At 44.9% G+C, this 18,302-nt stretch overlaps 1 protein-coding gene across 2 annotated transcripts in view; it reads right to left on the bottom strand.

Moving 5' to 3' along the window:
• The window catches only part of DCX (doublecortin), a 142,012-nt gene that overhangs the window by 95,505 nt on the left and 28,205 nt on the right, over positions 1–18,302 (bottom strand). The gene's annotated exons all lie outside the window — the stretch shown is intronic.

Raw genomic sequence — 18,302 nt, 5'->3', positions numbered from 1 at the left:
TTAGATTTTGGAGAGGAACTTATTAATATTCATCTCAGCTTCTATAAATACATTCCTAATCCACTGCAGGCTTTAGCAGGCTGTGGATGTCAGAGGTGCCACTGCATGCATTGAATTTGTTAAGGAGTGGGAGTTGCACTAGGTCATGTGGGTTTCTGAGAGCAGCAGCAAACCCATGCTGCGACAGCGATGGACGCTGGCTCACCAGCTGCAGGACAGGGAGGCTGGCATATCTGTGTTCACACTACAGTGATAGAACTTGACAAGCACCCACAAAAAGTCTCATTTGCAGCTACTACAAGCAGTAGTCCTGACTCAGTCTCTTGAGCTCATCCCCTTCACACCTCAGGCTTCTCATACTAATTTCAAGTTACTCTCCCTTAAAAGAGCAGTCTCATGTTTTCCAAAAGTCTTGTTATCTCTCTTTGCCCCAAAAGGATGTAGATAACAAATAGTCTGAGCTATAACTATATGAAGCAGTGACTGGCCCATACCAGTTTCAGTCACAGCAGAAGCAGAGCATTTATTCTTTTAACTCCCCTATTACAGAGTTACTGTGTTCACAAAGTGCCCAGAGAGGATACAAGGGGATACATGGGCAAAGCAGATTAGTGGTATACAAGACCTAAGGTCCTGGGTGTAGGCATAAGATTTCTAGAGGACCAAAACAAGGAGTTCAAGTGTGAGTAAAGATGACACCACTTAAACACCATCAAGTTATTCGGAAGTAGTTGGAAGCATCACAGGTTGGGGAAAGGGCTTTTGGTTCTTTTACATTCTGCACACCAGCTAGAAAAATAGTCACAGGATGGGTAAAACTGAAGGTGAGCAGTCCTAAAATGACAGTCATCATCAGGTTAAGACAACACCGAGGAGGAGAGGTGCTACCACAGCTTCATTACAAACCAGGCTGCTCCATACCTTGGCCAGGAAGCTCTGTAATGGATTCAGAGCAACTTCAATAAGATTTTTCCACTGTCAGGGAAAACATCCTTCGGAAAGTGAAAGGGGCAGTAATTCATTCTGGTGTAACTGTTCCCTGAAGTAAACAGCATTGGACTTGTTTCTGGAATAACTAGCTCATTACCTCAGCCTGTGGCAGAAGCAGCAAGTGCCAGCCATCTGGAGTGCTAGATGGCCTGTTGCCAGCATCGCTTTGATGCTACAGAGGCTGGAGAGCAGGGGAGAGTTAGAGCAGTGAGCAGGAATACAGCATAGGCAGAAGGAAGAGCAAGGGAAGGGACATGTAAGAAAAAGCTAAGGAAGAGAAAACTACTAAGAGTCTAATTGAGGTCTTGCTAAAAAAAAGCAAGCAGGTGTTAGAAGCAAGCTATTCCCAGTCTATTTGCTAGTATGAAGATAAGGAAAGTGGTTAGGAAACCACAGAGCATGACAAGAAAACAGAGGCTAAAGAACTATTCAGGAAAGTACTGAACTCATTGCACTGAATCAGGAAACCCCAGGACAGCCTAAATACCCTGACCAGAACCCCAGTGCCCCAGCAGGGTCCTCACAACAAGGTCTTCTACTGCATTAGTGCATCTCCCTCAGCAAGAGGGCTCAGGAGAGCACAGAGCCCATAATACAGCACAGAACTCTCTTGGGCTTGTCTCTATAGGACAAGGGCTCAAGCCATCACACAGCCTTTCCTCATCTCCTTCTGAGGCAACAACATGAGAAGTGCTCAGACAAAACCTGGCCTTTGGCATAGCCAAAAAGGATTTTTCCCATCAGACCGCAAAGCCTGTACTATGACTAGCGTGACTACACCAATATAGCTAGTATCTAACTCATAAAGAACAGGCTCTTTCTATAAGCCCAGGTTTAAAACACACACACACACACACACACACACACACACACACACACACACACACACACACACACACAAAATACTATTTACCACCTATAAAAAGAGACCTCAAAGCACCAGCTCCTCTTGACTCTAGTGCAGCAGAAAACAGCTATTAGAGCTCACCAAGCAACCACATTCCTGTGCTTACTGAGGGCTTATATACTTTTGAAATAGAGGGTTGCTGGCAAGGATTGGTTAAGAGCAAAGGCCAGGAGGGACTGTTCAGAGTACTTAGAGGAAACTGGGCAGGATAATTCCCCCATAGCATCTTTCAGGATCAGGCTGTGGTAAAGAAAGTGAAACATCTTAACGGTGCCTCAGTTTTGCATTAGTCTACTGTGTAAGAAGGCTGTTTTTCTTTTCTGCTAACATGGACTCTTCTGATGTAAGCTCTTTGTGCTGCAGGAGGAGGCCATCATAGGCCAGGGCAGCTGTGCTTGCCTTCTGCTAACATGAGGATATCAATCAGCCTGTGGCTCTCACTTCTTGAAAAGTCAAGGCCTCTAATGAGTGTCTCCCACTGCTCTGCCTCCCTCTTTTTTTCTCTCCTCTTTCCCCCAGGCTCCTTAAAGAAAGTTGTTCTACTGTTCAGGAAGCTGCATGTGAGAGTCATGCCTGCAGAGAGCTAAAGCACTATTGCTGGGCTGCAGAGCTGGGATCCCTTTCTTTGGAAGCAGCGGAGAACAAAGCCTTCTCTGTGAGGCAGATGCGCAAGCTGTTTTTAGGTGAAATGTGGCAAACAACTTTGCTCTTTTCCCCAAAGTAAAATGGGCTAGCTTGGGCTGATTTTAGGGAGGAAATGTCATATCACCAGATGATCAGGAGGCCAGCAGCTAATACTGGTTTGCCAGCCACAAACTAGGAAGCTAGGTCAGATCAGGGTCCACCTAGTTCTCTTTGTCCCAGACACAGCAAGACAGCTGCTTCTGAAGCTGCTGTAAAACCTATGGTAATAATACTTGGGCAATAACCTATCCACAGGTTGTTTTTCAACCCCAGATGGTTATTGGTTGCTCCATGCTGTAAAGTTTTGGGGATTTTTTTTAATCCATTTTAATTCTACAAATAACTCTCTAAATGTCTTGGAGGCCTGAGATCCTTGACAGTATCCAGAAACAATGAATTCTAGAGGTTATTCAGAAACTTTCAACTGGCATTTCCTGTACAAAGTGGTTGTCGGTGGATACTCCTGTTTATTCCTGCTTATTGCTCTTTACGAATGAGTACTAACACCAAATAAAACAACATAATGGGATATGCACTGAAGATGTGGTTGATATTTTTGGCTTCTAGCATGTCAATCCATTCTTTTTCAGTGACAGAAATCTCAAAGGTAATGAAATTGCTATTGCTGGGAGTTTAAGTATCAGCCAGATCCTGCACTCAAGAGCCAACAAACCCTTCACTGATGTATGGATTTTACAGATGTAAATGGAAACAGAATGTGCTTCTGCCCTCTGCATCTCAGATATTGCTCTGAACCCAGAGATGGCTGGCAATAAAAAATGAGCCCTGGCATTCGAATGGCTCACTCACAAAGCCTGGCCATGTGGTCAAGGAAGCTGAGGAGCTTCTGGATACAACATAAGCAAACCCTCAGTGAAAACCCACAGCTGTTTCTATTATGAATCCAAACTTACTCTGAGTTCAGAAGCAAGTAAAACTGAGGAATAGGAGTGTTTCACACAAACAAAGGTATGCAGATGATTTTGCTTTGTACTTTTTATCCTTTGCACAACCCACCAACGCTGGCACTTCATCACTTGCGTAAAGTATGATCACAGGCGGTGAATTTGACAACTAGTCCCACCAAAAAGGAAAATTTAGATGACAGAAGCAAGTGAAGCAAAGCCCTCAAAGGAACAGTGATTCCAACTGACTGTCTCAGTCCAGGACTGGCCAGGACAAAATTTGTTTGTGGCCATTTCCCTCCTCCTGCTGAGCTAGTAGCTTCTTTGGAGCTGCTGACACTGCAGCCGGTCCTTTTTATGTCAGCTGCCAGCTTTCGGAGTCCTGGATTGTAGTTGCACTTTCTGCTCCTGTGTCTCAGTGACTCTGTACTGTGTCAGCTACAAGCAGTTGCCACCCCAGCCCAGTTCCCTGCTTGGCAGTTCTTCTCTTCCACCCTCTCGCTGTCACCCTCTGCTAGTGCTGCCAGTATTTGTATTTCATGTTTTCTTCCCTGTTGTCCATTCCATGTGAATCTTATTCATTACATGGATAACTGCTGTAGTCCTGGAGAGATTGGGAGATTCATGGTTGGACTATGCAGGTTTGTTATCAACTGCCTTGAGGGAAGGGAGAGTGGTGGTTTGGAGCAAGCTGTTTGTGGGGATGTTACTAAAGGGCAGCAGCACCTTCTCCAGCCACTATAGATGGGGAAGTAAAATCTCCAGAAAATTGTTATAGTCCATTGTAGCGAGCATTAGGGCAACTCCGCAGAGATTTCTCCAGCTGTCCCCAAGGGGAGCTTGGTCTATTGCAGTAAGCAAAGGATATAGCAGCTTTTCCCTTGGAGCTTCTTGTACAGGATCTTCCTTTCCTGCTCCTGCTTCCTGCTCTCTGACTGGCACTGCTTTGATGGCATTGCTGAGCACTGGCACAGCTGCAGGGGGTGGCGGTGGCGGTGCACCATTCTCCTACCATGTAATATAAAACCTGCTCCACTCCAAATACTGCTAAAAGAATGTACACGGTCCTCTGATAGCACTCCCTTGATATACTGGATATGGAAAACAGCTCTTTAAATAGATTGATTGTGAAAGCCAAAAGGGATTGTAAGATCCACAAGTCCTACTGTAACATACCAGCCAGGGTGCAGAGCCAACAGCTATAATGCCCTCATGATGTCTAACGGCAAAAAAAATCCAAGCTTAATCTGAAGACATCAGCAATAGAAAGCACCACGTCGATGGGTTTCGTTTCAAGGGGCACGCTGCCTGTGGGTGCTGCATCCCTCTGGAGAAGCGGGACTGCAGGGAGAAAAAGTGTCCACTGCCAATCACAGAGCAACTCTTCCAGCTACAGGGGAAAAGGCTGTGCCTTTCAAGCCAAGCCTGGGTGCCCTCCTTGTCCAAGAAGACATTTATTAAGACTTCATACAGTTCTTTCAGGCAAAACCCACTAAAGCAAGGAGGACCAGAGCTACGTGATGGAAGAGAAATGGCAGAAGCAAGGTCACCAGTATAACAGCTGAGCCCAGTCTTCTCTCCCTGCTGTCCCTGCTTGGGAACGAGAGGTGCTGCCAACATTAAATGACCAAGGAGCTGTTGTACCTTTGTATCTTCTTCCAGAAATAAATGCATCTCTCTTCTTTATAGGAGAAGGTCTTTATGGGAGGGTCTCTAGGACCTCTTTAATGAAAAGCACCTTTTTTTGTTTCCCTAAGGTCATCTGTGCTGGGAAGAGGGCCCTGCTTTGCTGATTTCAGCCATCTAATTAGGAAAGCGGTTGTGTGAGTAAGCAGGTAGCTTGGGAGCCAATCTTTTGTGAGCAGAGCAAATTTCATTTGAGCAAAGAGAAACCTGGGGCTTAGGCTGAATTACCAGATGAATTATAAAAACAGATCACTTGCTTTTGCACTGATTTAATTATCAAAGATTTTCCAAATGAAGGGGAGGGAGGAACCAGAGGAGGGACAGAGCATTTCCTGAGGGAAATATCAGCTCCGCAGTTGCACCCCTTACCTGGAGATGACAGGCCAAGATCATTAAGGGAAGGTCATGTGTTACAATCATTTGTAATGGTCTGTGTTGCTAAGCATCAGCTTTTCCATGATGTGGCATATATATTGCCACGTAGAAATAAATGTGTAAATGAAAGTATTCAAAGGAAAACTAAGCACCGAAGGCCACTTTTGTCCCCAGAACAAAGACAGTCTGCCATCATCATGTGTATTAATGGCACATCAGATAGACAGATGGAAAAGCAAAGAATTCAGCCAATTTCACTGGTGGTGAACTGAGGCACAGAAAATTAAATACCTCGGACAGAGCTAGGACAGAATATGGGACAAAGCTCAGAGCTGCATCTAGAACTGGTACTGACCTTCCACTTACCACTCAGTATATGAATTATTTCTAGGAAAAATTGTTATGCTATTAGTGCATATTTGCAAGATTAGGTACAAGCTGTCCAAACTTCCAGAGTAAAGCAACATGGGAAAATGAAGGGTGCCAAAATTTGATTTTAGGCAAGACAGTCTGCACCAGCCCAGCAGCCATACAGTGTCCAAAACCAAAAAAATACACTCAAGCCTTTTGATCATAACTGCATGAAAATTGGCAGCATCCCACAGATTTCTGTGAGAAACAGCAGTGCTAAGTAGACAAAAGATAAACGTTACGGACACCCCAATAGTATAGCACCCATCTAGTTAGCACCTTGCTTTCCAGGTGGCACTAATCAGCATAACACTTAAATTTAACTCCAGTTTATTCCTATTTTACTCCAATGAGTTGAAGGTTGTTGCATGATTTTAGATAGCCCTTATTTCTGAAGAGGCTTTGGCTTGGCCTCCTACTACTCTGCACTGCTAAACCATTGTAGGTACAAGTCACAAGCGGTAAATCACGTCACTGCTGTTAAACCCTATGACTTTGTACAAAGACAAATAGAAAGTCATTTAAATGGGCTTCTGTTTTTACTGTCAAGTGTTTTCAATAGGGATGCTACTTTCACTGCTCCATCCTCTCTGATGCCCTGTTTGACTTTGAGGTTGCAAAGGCAAGGAAGCTGCAACGGTACATCAGGAAATGAAAATGGTGCTCAGGTTGTCAGCAGTGCTGGGAGGTATGTCCATGTACTGAGACCTGAGCAAGATCAGCCTGGGTAACCGAAATGCTCCGCCTGCTGCTTGGATGAGCAGTACTGGAATTCTTCTGTACGTGTGCCGTCGCTTCGACTGCTCCTCCATAGCTCTTTCAGGCAGGCTGCCATGGTTCCTGTGCAAGGAACTTACCCTCCATTTCAGATGAATTATCCAAACTACTTCAGACACTTCAACATTTCTTGTCAGACTCATAAAGCAAGTCTCCCCTCAGCCAGCAATGAATCCGATGTGCTGTGACAGTCACAAGCAGGGCAACAAAAAGCGTTGTTAAATGTCGGTAGATTTGAGAAAGACCTCAATATCCCACTGCCCAGAAAGAATAGGATGTGTCTCCGAAAGTGATAGTCCTGATTTCTGCATATAGAAATGTGTGAATGTAGAGACTGATGTACCAAGTTCTACTAATGCAGGTTTGATTTGAAAGAAATGATTCATTTGTGAACCTTGTCTTATGATCAGGCCTGAGATTATGCTCTTCTGTGAAAAAGAGCAGGAAAGAAATCTCTATGGTCATCATTTGCTTTAAAAAAATGTTTTCCGGAGTATCGGAAATATTTGATGGCATGAGACAGCCCCTATATCATAGACCATACATCAAAAAACACAGGAAGATTTTCCACAACATGGAAGTTACTTGTGTAATTATAGTCACTGAAAATGAAATATCTCAAAATATGAAAGGGCAAGAGAAATTCAAATCTTCCCACTATAACTTAGTAAAAGAAGATCATCAGCTGGTTCAGGAAGAGATTAAAATTCCCTTCCAGAGAACTTCAATTTAAAGTAGCAGAGTTGGTTACATTGCAGGGTTTTCAGACCTTCTTCTTCGGGGGCTGGACTTTGCCACACAGCAGAATTTACGATACATCACTGAAATGGACAAAAAGTCTCATCAGAGGAACCTTCCAAAGCAAAATCACTGCCAGCTTCAAAAATACACTTCACCTTTGCTATTTCCTCGTAATTGGTGGCACATGCATTATTTAAAACTAGACTGGCTGAAGCATTGGTAAATGTGCTGCAGGGAAGAAAATCGCTATGATGGGCAGTGGGAGGTGTTTTTTCCCTTTCCTGATAACTCTGTTTTCAGCAAGAAGGGAATATGTTCACCCAAGTCACTGCTGGGTGGACATACAAACAGGTGCAGAGCGAAGGTGCCCATCTAATTGTAGGACTTACAAGACTGCATCTGTGCCTTCTGGTACAAGTTTTTCACCTGCTTTTCCTTATTGCCAGCTGCACACTTGGAGCAGCCACTGTTCACCAGAACCTAGAGCGGGAGAGAGAGCTAAGCATGAACTGACTGATGCAAGGAGGCTTCAAGGAGCTGCAGCCCACCACAGACGGTGATCTCTTGGGATGTCGTTGGGGTTATATCTGGAATATAGCCATGAATACCTTGATGTGACCCTGGGCCAGCAAGAGTGAATCAGCCAGTGAATTTCTGCACTGTCGCCACAACCACAAAATCCAACTTAAAACCCAGCTGAGGCAGGCTAAAGCTTCTTTTTTTTTTTTTTTTTTCACCAGGGAAGAGGCACATTCATTTTCATAAGTGACTAGCTCTTTTCACTCTAGTACAGTCCGGAGCTTCCCTACCGTCCCTGTGAAATAGAAGAAAGCCCATGCTGTGCTTTGGCAATGGAAGCCACAAGAATCAGATACTTGCAGCCAACAATTATGTGCTGCAAAGGAGCTAAGAGCTGCAGAGGTTTGGCTGTGGCAGTGGGTGATAAAAATTAAGCTAACCCTGCTAATGACATACGCAGACACGTAGTGAATCTAGAAATTCAGAAGCAGTTGGCTGATACCCAACCAACCAAAAAAGCAGATGCTAAAACCTTGTTTAATATTCCACTGATAGCGCTATGAAAGTTACATGTGAATAAATGGGAAACAGCTGCCCACTGATGCTTTTCCACTGCAGTCCTGTCCAATATGACCTACTCACTGAAATACGAACGTTGCAATGAATTGGCTTTGCTCCTGCAAGCCTTGTGTGAGCCTGAGGTGGGCTGGGGGTGAGGGAGGAGAGCTCTGGAAAGGAGGATGGACGACGGACAGGAAGAGTTATCAGGAATAGGAGGGAAATTAAAGTACTTGGTTGGTGTGGGGACCGTGGGCTGGGGACACCAATACTACAGCTAAAGCAGCAAGGAGTAGCTTAGATCTGAGGAACTAAGCAAATTCTAGACCAGCCACCCTCTATCCTTGTAAAAACATGTATCCTGACTGCCAGCAGGTTTTAACAAGGCTTCTCCAGAGTTACAAGCATAAGCTGCCAAGTCCAGTGTAACATCGATAACAGGCCAATCGCTGCTCTGTGCAGAGCAACAAGGACTTGTCAGTGACTTATAACTGCCCACATCAGGCTGCAGATGCTGGGCTTTGGCCATGATAACATCCAACATGGATATGGTGAATTCCAGAGGGTCTGCCAAATAAATGACATTAGGTAAGCTAATGCAGCCCCCAGGGGAACACAGCACCTCTGGGTGCTGCAAGCCGTCTCTTAGCCTCCAGCAATGTTACTGAGCAGTTCAGCTTTCGCAAATAACCAAGCGACCAGGAGTGCATGAAACATTGGTGGCTAGGGAAGTATTCACAGAACCCATCCCAATATTAAGCTCAGCCCAAATCTGCAGGGGATGCTAAACAAGGATCGCTATAGCCCCCTACCTGGTGATGCTACTGCACAGCAAGATTTGCTTCAGGACTCGCACAGGACTGGGCTCTTGGTAGGCAAGTTGGGTATGGAGCCAGCTGCAGTGTCAGTGATGGATTCCCCAGCATCCCACTCACAAAGCGCTCCTCTGGAGAGCCCAGCGCTGGGAAGTGAGCATGGGGAAGTGGAAGGGTGCCTGTGGAAAGCACAGCTTCACCAAGGCCGCAGTGCAGCCCAGCCAAGCATTGCTATTCCAAGCCTTGGCCACCAGTACAGAGGCTTTCTCTCTCTGTGATAGGTGAATAATCTCTTGAGTTACCTGTGTGATTACTCAACTGGTTGCATTAAACCAGGCAGACCCCTCACTGCAGTCTGGTGGAGTTCACATACAGACATTTTTATAGATTGGTGTAAGAATCTTATAGCTGTTGATTTTGTATCTGCTCTGAGCCCACTGACATTGAGATTTCCTCATTTTAAAGCAGTGACATTCCTTAGAAATCTAATCTCCTACACTGGAATTCCATTTAAATGCACAAATTTATTCCCAGGATAATCTTTACAGGACTGACCCCTGCTGAGAATACCAGAACATCACACACACAGTGTATGCTCCTGTTATAACTTAAAAAATAGAGCAGCAGCTCATTGCATTATTCCCGCTTTTTTCTTTCTTCTTGATTATATTGAGCTTGTCATTTGAAGTACAGCTGAAGCAGGAAGAAATGTCAATAATGAATTGTATGCAGAAGCAGACAATATGCCTGCTTCTCATTGCATGGAACTAAAATCCTAGGAACTGGAAAATGGGGATTTTGTTGGCATTAGCTGGTAAGATAGCTAATTACTATCTTTTCAAAGAGTAAAAATAGACCATTTGAAAGCTCTGCAAAGAGTAGCATTAGTACTGGACAGACACTTATACAGACTTAGCATTTCCTAAAGCTGTTTATTGTCAGTGAGAGGTTGAATGGCCTTTGCATCTGCAATGGGAGTTGCATGGGTGTTTGGAGGGTAAACCTGGCCCAGAATGTTTTAATATCCTTTAATTTGGGAACATGAAACTGCTATTTAGATAGTAACAGGGATCTGGCAGAAAATGCTAGTCTTCACCAATAGCCCTCAGCAACAGCACAGCATCTGTAAAGTATCTCTTCTCAGTATTGTCCCCTATTGCAAAGCACATCTCCTGTGGCCACTACTGCCCATCAAGGAGGCTTCCTAGTGTTTCATAGGACAAGAAGCCTCTCTCTCTTCGAAAGAGCGCTGTCTGAGTTCGGTACAAGATCTGCAGGGCAAAATGGTCAGTGTTTGGAGTTGATGCCTACACGCCAGAGAAGTCTGGGTTTTAAGAAGCTGGAAGAGCCTGGTAATGTGGATCTGGGGCATGGATAAAACCTCCTGTTTTTATCGGGAATGAAGAGAGCTTTTGTGCGGTGAGCCAGTGTGTGGTGTGCACTTGGGGCCTGAGAAAAGAAGGACCATATGACCAAGCAGTGCACTTTGTGTGTGCCATGCAGGAGAACCATGTGGTGAATGTTTCTGGGAAGAGCTGTTTGTCACTATCAAAAAGATGTCTTCACCCATGAATAGTGAAGCAATAAAGCAACTTTTGTTGATAACATGCTAAATATAAATAGAGACAAACCAGTCTTCTGATAAAAAAGAAGGGATGTTCAATAAGCTTTTTGTCCAGTCTCTTCACAGAACAGTGACTTCCCAAACAGCTTGATCCTGGAGACAGAACGGCACACAGGCTGGGAGCGGGACCAAAGCTGGCTATTAATAATCAGGCACACTAGTTAAACACACAGACACACAGTGACAACTTATTCTTTGCTTCACCAGAAATGAATGATAATTAAGCGGAACTGGCCAGTGAGCTAAGTGAGTTTGTTCTGTTACTGACCCAGAGGCTGGGGAAGAGGGAACTTGTGACTGCTATTAGACAAAAAAAAGCATCAAATGGGAACACCCCTGGCTTTACCATAAATATATAGGAACTGCTGTCTCAAGTCAGACTGAGAGCCTGCCTAGGCCAACATCCTGTCTCCACTGTTGGTAAGCAGCAGACGCTTAAAGAAGTTGTATAAAGAGGCCTTTGATGAAACAGGGTGGGAACACAAACACACAGTCACACTAGGCAGTTGTTCTTCATTTGTCTTCATACTGCCTTTATTTTTATCTCTTCCTTGCTCTTCCTCCTCTTCAGTGCTCTAGAAGTCCAACTGGGGATTGCAGTTTGGAACTAGGGCTCAAGACCCGTCCCTAATGTGATCTCACTGGTAATGTTTGGTTCCTACTATTGCACCTGAGCTGAATGAGAATAGTTTATCTTCTTTTCAGCCAATGAATCACAAAATACATCAAAACTATTTTACTTGGCAGCTGAACAAGTGGGATGCCATCGAAAAGGATCAGGGCAACGCATGGGGCCTCTGTCACAGCACACATCTAAGGGGCTCCTTGGACGTAACTGGCAGTTGTTAACATACAGATGCCTTGGGGCAGAAGCAAGAGCAGGACTTAAGGAGCCATGGCAAAAAAGACCACTTCTTCAAAGTGGACTAAGAGAATTACCTCAGTGACTTTTCTGTGGTATGAAGGAGCATGGGCTTTTGTGTCATTTGCAGATTTTTTTTTTTTTTAACCTAAAACTGACATCTCTGTTAGCACAACTGGCAGTGGCTCAGGATTTCTGCACTGTAATCTCCTGTATAGAACAAATATGACAGAAGAGAGGGTTTATTCAAAATTACAGTGAAAACTAGCGGCAGGGCAGAGATGGAGGTGTTTGCATCTACCACTGCTTTTCACTCTCCTGCTGTAAGAATTTCAACCATATTTCCTCCAGGGGGGTTTAGAAAGAGTTCATCTCGCCCTGGATGGAAATGCTGATATCTGAAATGTTGAAGTGTGTGGGTGGGCAGAGTCCTCTCAGCTGCATATTTTGTAAATGAGAACTGAGAAAAGGGATTTTCTTCTTTAAGACTGGAATTAAAACAAACAAACCAAAGAAGTAAAAAATGATGTAATGGGGTCATCAAAAATTGTTTTCCTCTCAGTATAAACTGTCATTATTATTATTTAATGATTGCAGTTGAAGAACCGTTCCCCCCTGAATATAGGCATGAGCCCATCTGTTAACTGTGAATCATGCAAATAATGTGACATTGGAGACTCTGGAGAAGGGCTTAACTGTTTTGCAGCTAGCGTTCCCCATACTCTAGCCCGTGTATATTCAGCTTTATGATCTGGTTGGGAGGATTTGGTTAGCAAATGCATTCAGGGAAGATCTGTTCATATTTTAAAGATTCTGAAAGTTATGCCTCATGGGTCCCTGCCAGGAGTGCGTTAGTGAGTACCTGAGTCTATTAGCTTTGGGCTCAGACCAAAATCCCATTCTGCATAAGAATGAACTCCAGCGTTAGGAAAGTTCTGCTCAGGATTTGAACTCTGAAGAAAAAGCCTTTTTCTGATCAGCACTGCAATCACAGTGCTGCCTGACAAGTTCAGGTGGTACCTTTGACTGTAACAGGAGGAGAGGCACATGTTTTAACATGTTTGATTGTATCTGAAACCTTCTTGAGCATCATCTGCGCTGTGAAAAGCACCTTTCAGGGAATCACATCTCAGCCTCACTCATGCAAGCTGTTCCTGTAGGCAGAGATCTGTGTGAAGCCCGCAGGAGTCAAAGGGCTCATTGCAGGCAGAGGGGCTCAGCTCCAGGCAGGGTGAGACAGGCTTTGTGGTGACGGTGAGATCATGTACTCACTGGCTCGAGAGTGACTCACATGCCTGTCTATGGAGCAACATTAACTGACACCGAAGGCAGTTCAAGCTGTCCACAGACAGAGGATGGGGCCAGGCTGCGGGGAAATGAGGTGGGAATAAAAATGAAAGCAAGAGGAGAACAAGTATATTCTGAAGCTCCATCAAGAATACCCAGAATTTCAGGAAAAACAAATAGAGCACCAAAGGAGAAAGCATGCACATTTCACAGATATTCACAGTAAAGGTGCTGATTCTGTTGCTGAGGTCTATGCCGAGTCTCCCCTGGCACACCAGCCCTGTCATGCAGATGGGAAGAAGAAAATCCTATGAGTGACCCAAATCCTGGCAAATGCTGCACTGTCCACATGGATTATTTGTCCATCATGCAGAGTAACAACCGAGTCTCCTGGAAGCCAGTCCATTATCTTGTTGCTAAAATAGGGCCCAGTTGTCAGCATTCATTGTGCATTGTCATCAGTCATGCTAAGATCATCCGGCAAGCCGTGCAGATGGGCTGTAAGACAAGCTTGGATAATGAGTGTTAAAAATGAGTGCCCGCTTCAAGTGACTAAACCAGAGTGGCTCACTGCCAAGCAAGCACCTCTCAGGTTGTATCTTAGCAACTGGCCAGCCAAAACCAGATCATCAGCACATCCCAAAGCTTCCCCAGACTTACCTGAAGCTCTTGGATCTAGGAATTGTACTGAACTCCCTAAAAATAAGCACTGTTGTGAGAACTATCCTACCTCAGAGGAAATTAGAACACTCCAGACTATAGGTTAGAGAACAGGATACCTAGTTGTAGTTCTACGCCTGACTCATCGCTCCATTAATTTTTGCCAAGGCCCACAAGCAGCTGTGTGGGACCTTGGTGGAGAGTGAATGCAGTACCCCTGCAGTTTGGATCCAGCTGGAACCTGCTGCTTAGGCGGCCCCCGCTCCAAGGGATGTCCATACGACCCTGCTCAGTGCCACCCAGCCCCACCTGAGCTAGCTCTCATCAGCTCCCCTAGAGCACAGGAAGTCTGTGAGCGGCGCTAACACTGTTGGGGGATCTGCAAGGTCCTTCCCAAGCTCACTCACCAGGACAAAGCTTAGGACTGTTTCAGGCAGAATTCTGTGCAGGACAATGCAGCCCTTCATTGACAACAGTAAATCAAATTAGAAATGTTCCCAAAAATTAGCAGTAACATCAGACCAGGCTGAATATCTTCAGTAATCTGTGGGAGAATTAGTTCTATAAATAAACTGAAGGATTGCAATATTTTTGATGACAAAAGTTAAAAACAAAGCCAAATTGTCAAAACAGCCTGAAGCCTTTCAAAACAACGAAACTCTTTTAGTCCAAACACATAAGCAATTTCAGGCATACTGTACTGGGCAAAACAAGATCGTGTGGGAATGCACAGGGGGAAAGGCACTCAGCCCTGCTGGAGCAGTGGACATATGACCACATGCATTTGTGTAGCCTTTTGTATGGACAGACTGTTGATAGGGGAGAGGTAGTAATAATTTTTCCCTTCTCATACGAAAGAAATGAGGCAGAGAGAAGTCAGTACATTTGCTTGGGGCCCTTAGTGACCTAGGCAAGAAACAAGGTCAAGGCAACTCTCTTTGCTTTCAAGGCTGCCACCCAATGGACTGTGGTATTTCTCCTTTAAAGTTGGTGGTTGCTAGACCTATTTCATCCAAATCTGAATGAGTAATGAATACTTGAAAGTCCAAACATACATTTAGAGACTCCTGATTCAAAATCTACTAATATATGATTTTTTATGTTCTGCACATGCCTGTTGGTGATGTAAGATCACCTGTCATTCAGTGCCATGGCTAAAAAAACAAAACATATTTGACAAAAACATGTTTACAGCAGATTCCACTCTGCTAAGGCAAAGAGCACAAAGAGCTGTCACTTCCTTCAGTGTCACTTCCATAGTGACTTTCCTCTTGTTCTGAGCACTTGTAGCCTTCCAGATGGAAACTAGGGACCACCCTGATCATCAGAGGAACAACTCCCAGAACAACCACCTCAGGCACTTCCAGTTACCAGATGCCCCTCGGGGCAGCAAGTGGCTTCCTGGCACACGTGTGGCTGGCCATGGAAGGGGATGAGGAAGGGAGGAAGGGTAAAGGACAGGTCTTTTACCGTGTAACATGTCTAACATCAGCTGGGCACCTCAGGAGTTGTACCTTGTGTACAAGGGTGAGGAGAGGCTGGGCACCTCTCCAAGGAAGAGCTGTGTAGCCACACAATGTGTGTAGCCACACTGCACAGCTACGCAACCTGTAGCAGCCACAAAAGCTGTTAAGAAGGGGACACCTGGCAGCCCACCTCACTGCCTGACTGCATCTCACTGAGGGACCGGGTAACTGTAAAATGACTAGAAAATATGGAAGTGCTAAGTATGATTATTATTGCCATATGTAATGACTACTACTAGAGGCTCACAGTGCTGAGTTGATTCCTAAGCCATCTGGTGCAGGTTTCTAGCAGTGTTCTCGGGGGACAAGTGGGAGATCTTCCCCTAAGCCCTTTGTAAGCCAGTGAAACTCCAGGCAAGTGGGGCTGCCTTGGCTCAGCACAGCGGCTCCATCAGCCAAGCTCTTGTCCAGGCAGAGATTAACCACATATACAGAGGAGAGAAGTTGCTTTAGCAGAAGAAAAGGAAATGACCATAATGAAGAGAGAAGTGGTGAGCTGGTATTGACTGTAACCTCTAAACAACAGGCGGAAAATATGTCCAAACACAGAATACGCTTCAGACATTAGACAGCTCTGAGTTAAAAGCCTGCTCTCATTATACATACTCTCTGTCTCGCACAGTTAATAGTGAAGACTCAGCTACTGCTTTTGTTTTCGCTGTCATTTCTGACACAGGCATAGGCACTGACCAAAGTGTGGTTCTTTCCTGAGTTCAAGAATCAGCATCTACATCAGCAAAAGACCCTCTGCTTGGCCCTGACCCTCCCTCACACAAACAGCCCAGAACGATGGAAAGTCCTTGCAGCTCCGGGCTTGAAGAAACCAGTTTGGGATGTGTCCACTGCAAAGGGGACATCTCAGGGAGAGGAAAGTACAGCTCTTTTTCTGTTCATTGCAGCTGCACTGAAAGCAATTTGTAAAGACCCAAAGTATACACTTACTGTGTTCACAGGACTCATGAATTGGTAACAGAAGAATCCTCATGGGAAAATATAGACTTTAGCAACTAACAACCATTCAGAGATCTTATTTGTTCTTTGTTAAATCCAAATTTCACTCTAAGACTGGTGTGGGACCATTGTGAGAAAGATGTGTCAAATGGCACATCTGATATAAAACTTGATACGCGGGTCAAATAACGCAGAGGAAAGCACCCAACCAACCCCTCATCTTCTGCCTCCAAATTCTCAACAGCTGCTTGAAAAATAACTTTCACTGGGTTCATATCTCTGTGTGTCTCCAAGGCGAATTTGAACACCTTCATTTTACGCAGCACAAATTTACCATTTGTTTGGCCCAAGAATTTACATAAAGAGAAAGCCTTATGTACTTCTCAATAATTCAGGAATTCAGCAATCTGTCAGTCAAGCATTCATCAGCCTCAGCTGGTATAAACTGTGGCATTATCTAAAATGAATCTGTCTTTATTATACACTTCTACAATGGAAACAAGAAATCTAAGCGTGCCCATCCGGCAAACAGCAGCTCTGTCCTACAAAAGGGAGAGATAATTTACTCCAAAATCAACAAAGGGAAAATAAGCTGAGCAGAGAAGCCGGGTTGCATGGACGAGGAAAGAGAACCTTTCATTTCAGCCCTGCTCATTAGCATTACTTAGAAAGCAGGGTCACAGCATTTCAACATAGACTTGCCTCTTCTAGGTCTTGTAACTCAACCAGGAACATTATTCCCAGTATATAGAGCTCTCACTTAATTCTGCTTAAATAAGAGGGTGTGTGTCCAGGGTTTGGAGGTGCTATCAGGCAGTTTGTTTGTAAAGGAATAATTGTACAGATTCCAGGGCAAAATACGCATGGTCTTCCTTCTGATTTATGACAGTACTTTTGTTCCTATGTGTCTAGCAGGGAATTCAGTATATATGGCGCAGACTGCAATACTGGGCACCATGCATGGTATTACAATGAAAGAAATGTGAAAGGAAATCAGCAATCAAAGCTGCCTTATAAGGCTTGGCTTTCAGAGGGTCCTGCCCACCACAAAAGTGTGGGGGAATTGTACTTTTTCCAGGGGCTACACTTTATTTATCCAAATAGTGCTACAATGCAATCATACATTGTGCTTGTCAGCTCCAGAGGTTGAAGCTATTAGAAAGATGAACATATAATACAGCCATCCAGCCCAGGCCTCATCCACACGCCTGAAGGACCAGTGGGAGGATGAAAGAGTTGTGCAGCTCCAGGTTTCATTAGCCTTTGGCCCTTCTGCTCAGACTGTGGCGTGGGAGGTCTAAAAGGGAGAACTATTTGGGGGAGAAAATTTTGAGAGGAAACATCTCTGCCTTGCGACACAAGAAAATGCAGAGAGGGGAACGAAATCCTCTTCCTCAAATCTTTGTGTGGGATCCTTTTTCCAGAGAGGAGCCTTGTTCCGCATGCCCGAGCACAGGCCATGAAGGACAACCGCCAGGCACTGGGAACTACCACCAGCCAAATGACCAGCTGCAGGCCTGTGGGTCAAGCTTACCATGTGAAGTGCCTCCAGCCAATCCATCTGCTAGGGGACAAGGGGCATGGAGAACGGCTGCTCGGACAGCACATGAAATCCAGCTGTGCACAGCTCAGTGCTTAGAGCTGCAAACTGTCACTACCCGCCTGTGTGCCGGTCACTGCCAGCGAAACCTTGGGGCCTCCTGCGAGGCCTCCCAAGCTGGCCTCTGCCCCCAGCAGATTCAACTATCCTGCAGAAAGCAAAGGAAATTTTGTTCCCCTGTCTCCTTCCTGAAACACACACACAGCTAAAGTTATAGAGGTTCATCGATACAGAGTCTACTCTTACTTCTGTAGTAACTGTAACAGGGTCACAAAACATTCTTCGTCAGTCCGGGGGAGTGAAGAAATGCAAGTCAAAAGAGTTGGCAATCAGAAGGATCAGGATGGTTTGGGTTCTCACCCTGACTTTGGCTCCTCCTGCCTCATTTCTGTGGGGCCTTGTAGGTAGACCTCTGCTTCACACA

This window comes from Dromaius novaehollandiae, chromosome 11, assembly GCF_036370855.1.
Source record: "Dromaius novaehollandiae isolate bDroNov1 chromosome 11, bDroNov1.hap1, whole genome shotgun sequence".
NCBI lineage: Eukaryota > Metazoa > Chordata > Aves > Casuariiformes > Dromaiidae > Dromaius > Dromaius novaehollandiae.
Note: the sequence above shows the minus strand (reverse complement) of the source record. Positions and strands in the feature narration are given on the sequence as shown.